The sequence below is a fragment of the Canis lupus genome, chromosome 2, assembly GCF_048164855.1.
Source record: "Canis lupus baileyi chromosome 2, mCanLup2.hap1, whole genome shotgun sequence".
In the NCBI taxonomy this organism is placed as follows: domain Eukaryota; kingdom Metazoa; phylum Chordata; class Mammalia; order Carnivora; family Canidae; genus Canis; species Canis lupus.
In genome coordinates, this window is record NC_132839.1 from 46,609,808 (window position 1) to 46,615,014 (window position 5,207).

General features: G+C 40.6%; 1 long non-coding RNA gene across 1 annotated transcript in view; it reads right to left on the bottom strand.

Moving 5' to 3' along the window:
- Positions 1 to 1,491, bottom strand: part of LOC140617245 (uncharacterized) — a 16,805-nt gene extending 15,314 nt beyond the window's left edge. Inside the window, exon 1 of the long non-coding RNA XR_012017468.1 lies at positions 1,333 to 1,491. This is a non-coding gene — a long non-coding RNA (uncharacterized lncRNA). The remainder of the gene's footprint in view (positions 1 to 1,332) is intronic.
- Between the last annotated feature and the right edge of the window lie 3,716 nt (positions 1,492 to 5,207).

Here is a 5,207-nt window from a genome sequence, read left to right on the forward strand (position 1 = left end):
GGTCTCATATAATACCAGATATTCTAGAGCATAAAAGAACATCAAATACATTTGACTGTTTTCGGCAGTAAATCATATTGCTCTTTACACAATGCTGTCACCTCTAACTATGTTTGACTTGGAATCATTTATCTAATATTCTTCTGTGAACATACTCTTAGAGTATGTCCACGTAATGAAACTGTTGTTGGGGAAGGAAAGTAAAATTGAGTTTAAAAAAAAAAAAAAAGACTTAATGGTGAAGATCCCTTTGGCTTTTGCCTCTCCATTTTTCCAACCTCAGAAGCTGGAACCACTTAACCTCAACCTACAGGTCCAGCCCTGAAATGACTCTGGAAATCATCCTGCCCCTGGGCCAAGGGGGAATTCAGGGAGCCACAGACCAGAAGTTCATCGGCCAAGCACAAAGTCCCCTTGGCCTCTGGACAAAATCTGTTCACCATTTCTTGGGGGGCAGATCCAGGCTTATTCCCAGGACAAGACTTTAACTCTTAGCCCAACTTCATATACTTCCTCTTGTGCATATACAACTTGTTGCTTTGTTTTCCTAGATGGTACCTGTGTTCCAAGGAACCTAGAACAAGTTCTCCTAGATTCTAGTATGCTTTCCCATAGTTCTAGTGCTGAAGACTAGCATTCCATGAGTTCGGGGATACTTCCTAGATGCTTTTTGTCTCCACACCTGTTTTTAGACATCCCTCAAGCCCTGCTTTGCCATCCTGCTTCCATAGCCACCATTCAACTACTCTTGGATCTCTCTAGAGACTGAATTTTTTGAAAGATCAACCTCCTTCTAGATCAGCCCAAGTTCTGGCCAATTCTGCTCTGGTGATCTCTCTCCTAACTCTTGGAAGTGGGGAGAGATCCTATCACAGAGCATAAAGAAGGTGAAAAGCAGCAGAAATCATCAGTAGGCTTCTTTTCACGTATCTCTTGTCCTAATTACCTTCTAATATCTCCAGATCCTTGACCCCTTTGTAACTATCCAGTCTCTACTTCAAAAACTAGTCATTCTATCCACCAAAGCTATGCAAATTTTGTCTCCAACCTTCTAGTATAATCTCAGTAATGCCAGATCCATAGAAAAATGTTATAATCTGTGAACCCAAACAAGAAGCATCAATAAACTGTAGACAACCTCAGTAGTCATCTGTAGCAGTCAGTGAGAGAGATTGGCAAACTGGCTAATTTCAAAGAGACAGCAGCCTAAATCCAAGAGGTAGGGATTATCAAGGAGTATGGAGAAGCCTTTCCTTGAGGCTCCTCTATATAATCAAAGAAATAAGACTCACAGTATGTGCCCCATGAAACACACCATGGTGGGTTCCTCACCTTTTACCTCCTCATTCCTGAAGTGGAACAGACCTTGAATCTTAGGTAGCAAATGAATGCCTTATAAGACCCACCCAGATAGTATCACTCCACTTGCCAGAATAGTTCCTTCCTAATAATTGCCCTTTGACACACAGGCAGGTTTCATCTTGGATAACAGGTGAGTAACAACAGAAGAGTGATTTGTACGGAATAACATCACCATGCAAAGTTCCATCCTAGAATTTTGAAATCAATGGTTCTCAAGCTTGCCTACAATGGGAATCACTTGAGAGACTTCAAAAAACAAAAACACATAGATTCCCAAGTCCTCATAAAGGCTGGTTCAATTGGTCTGGGGCTCAAGTGGATATGGACGTTTGATTTGGAGAGGTTCAGGGATTATGTATAGTCCCACAAAGTTGAGAGCATACCCTATATCTTCATCACAGCCGAATGTCATCTGCCGAGCAATGTGAAACCCAAGAGGATCATCTACTTTCACCACCACCCAAACTCAGGTTTCCATGCTTCTAAGACCAGCACTTTCTTCTCCAGCTAGCTGATAGATGATGTCACAGTCTCGTCTACATACACACACCCTTCTCTAAGGAACTATACTATGTAATTAAGGCAAGAATACAAGTTTGTAGGCCTTCAAGGCTAAAGGACCCCTTCTTTAAGTCCCAACTAGCACTTGCCTAACCACCTCTCTGATTTGTCCAAACCTGGCTCTTTCTGTGCTCACCAGAGCCTTAAGTATTCATGAAGAAGCATTGCAATCCATCCTGCCCCCGTTCTGCTATGGTATTTGTCTGCTTCTAGTCCCTGAGAAGCTGCTGACAGGTTCTGCTGTGGATAATGCTCGTTACTGCACCCAGAATTGGAGTTTAGGAAAAGCCTTAGTTGGCTTTAAGCTCCAGAAACTGCTTCCTATGCCAGGATCCTCATATTTTCTTTGCCAATTACAACACCCCTTGGGGAGGGACCAGCTTTTTTCTTTCCTGCTACCAGATTCAGTGAGAGTCTGTTGGCACCCTGACTTCTAGGTCCTGAAAAGCTGGGAAGCCAGTAAAAGGCTTATTATTCATTAGTGAGCCAGAGGAATGGAAGTGAAAAGTGAAATCCCCCAAGAACTAACAAATTTTGCACTAATTAGTTCTTTACCACCCCCTTCCTACCCCAATGCCCTTTGTCGCTGATGTGATGTGCCACACAGCAGGGGGGAAGGCCTTTAGCTACCAGCTCCCCGAGACTGCAGGCCTGTATGAACCCTAAATTCTTATGAATCCATGTGTTATGATGGTATCTAATACTGGCATGGCACGTTGCAGTTTAGGTAACACCTTTAGATGCATTATCTCACTTAATCTTCTGCAAAGTGGTGCCTCATATATAAAAGTAAAGGGAGGGGCACAACATCACACAGTGTTGTTGAGAGGATTCAATATGGCGACATTTGGTGAGGCATCATACAGATACTCCATAGATATCTCTTTCATTTCTCCCCAGAAGGTTCTCACTGCTTATATAATGCTAGCCGGTACAAGGTAGTTGCCAGATATTTTCCCCCTCTCTCTTGGTAGAAATAATCACAAAGCAGAAAGATTAGCCGGGTGATTTTTAAGGTCTCTTTGGATCTTTGTTAGGCTTGTCAATTACCTAACTATAAATTTATAAGTTTCTAAATTATTCCTTCCCTGGGAGATTGCATATTTTCAAGAGCATCACTGGCTGAAAAGTGAACAAACAAACCGGATGCAATTTGATGTCAGACCTCAGGACAGTGTGATATTAAAGGACTCCTCCCCGATGTTTTGAGTTCTCAAGAGATGGTCATGAGCAGCCACACCACCAGTGTTGTTGTCCTGGGTGTAAATATTTTACCATTAAGGTAACCTACGGCCTGCTATTATTTTGTTTTATGCAGGTGCATATGAAATGACCATGAGTTCATTAAGGTTTCCATGATTTCTTATTCTTGATGACTCTCTTGCAAAAATGAAGAACAGGACTAGGGACCTGCTAACTGAAATTATGAAAATTATAGTTGCTTACAATGTTTGAAAAGTGCTCACGAGGAACATATGAACAAATCCAATATGAGAGAAGGTGAGTACCATCCATGGTGTCACCCAAGGATCATGTCACAAAGATACATCCTCAATCCTGCCACTGAGTATAAGGTTTTTCTTGTGATCAAATCATTTCCATGAACAATGAACTCAGCACTGTAGGAAAGCCTAATTCTCATCTACAGTCGACTCCGTGAGTAGGATGACATACACCTGATTTTTATGCTCAAAATGGAGGCAATCAGTGATATTGGTCTGAACAGTCCATTCATTCCTGTAATAAATATGTAAGCAACAACCAGCACATGCCCTGTATGATTCCAGGCACTGTGGACACAGCAGTGAACAAAACAGTAAAAATTCCTGCTCTTAAAGGACATGAATTTATAAATGGACAGTTGGGTCCTCTGTTTTTCACCTGGAGCTAGTGAAATTTCCCAAGAAATAAGGTAGATGAAAAAAGTGATTTATGACTTTCTGATAGAATTCAAATCCTTGGTGTTCTTGATGTTTTAGAGAAAGGAGAGAAAAAAGCGAATCATGATGTATTTGCATCTCGGTCATCCCATTGCCATCACTGACATTAATCACTGGAATGTGCATATAGTGGCTGTTGTTACAGGTGACTGAGGCAGGTCCAGCCCAGAATCCATTGAGTCATACAATGGAGAAAAGTCACAAGAGCCCTGCTTGCTTGGTGCTTGCAGAGAAACGTCGAGGTTATAAAAAGTTAACTTCTAATAACTCCCCTGGTCTTCCATCTCATTCCCTATGTTTTTATGAAATTATATTTAACATTTTGACTTTGCTTAAAATAAAGAGCTTGTTTTTGTTTTTGTTTACTTTTTTTTCATAAGCCTAGCTTTGACCCAGTCAATAAAGGTTTACCACAGAACACATAAAAATAAGTGTCTGAAGGTATGGTATGTTTCTCAGGCTCTTGAAGTGACTTGAATTAGATTCAAGAAGGCAATGTACTCTTTCTTGTCCTGATATAAACCAACAAATAAACAATTTCTAAAAGCCCAGTTCTACAGACATAAGACATCTGGACACTTTAAAAAGAATCCACATTCTTGGCAGTGAGTCCAAATCCGGAATCCAAATCTTCTGAAGTTCACACATCACCATTGTGACAAAATGCTATTTTGTCATGATGTGTCTCCATAATATCATGTTTAACATTGCCTGTTCTGCAGAACATCTCTTTAAAAAGTTGACGATCTAAGGGGAAATTAGTTCTATCCCATAAGGCCCTGGAATGTGATCCTATTTGTTCATTATGCACAGAAGGTACTTTATGTAATAGGCAGCTCATGATGAGAATGTTTGAAAAGGTCATTGGCTTAGTTCAAATAAACAAAACACATTCTCCATAACATTCTGGCACGATAGTCAGAGATTTAGAGCAGTGAGAAGACTGGGGAGTATAATGAAAAAAAATCAGAGGCCAGCCCAGTTAGGTTTAGGGTTAGACTATTTTTAGTGTACTGAAAAATTGCTGGAAATGAGGGAGTGGTGTGTGAAGTAAAACAAATAAAAACCGACCATGATGTCCAGCTTTCAAACGGAGTGGTTAATTATTTTAAATAAGCATCACCTTTAAGTCAACTGTACCCTCTTTTTCCAGGTCTACTTGGTAGAAACCATTGTTATCTGGGAACTCGGTCCCACTTTTTTCCATGCAAAGCTTTCTGCCACTTCAGACTTTACAGTAATGGAGAAAGGGAAGAAGCTCCTCATCCTTGAGAGAAATTTCCAAAAACCTTTTCCTGAGAGAACAAAAGCAGTTTTACTCCATTTAAAGAGGTTTTCGTATTT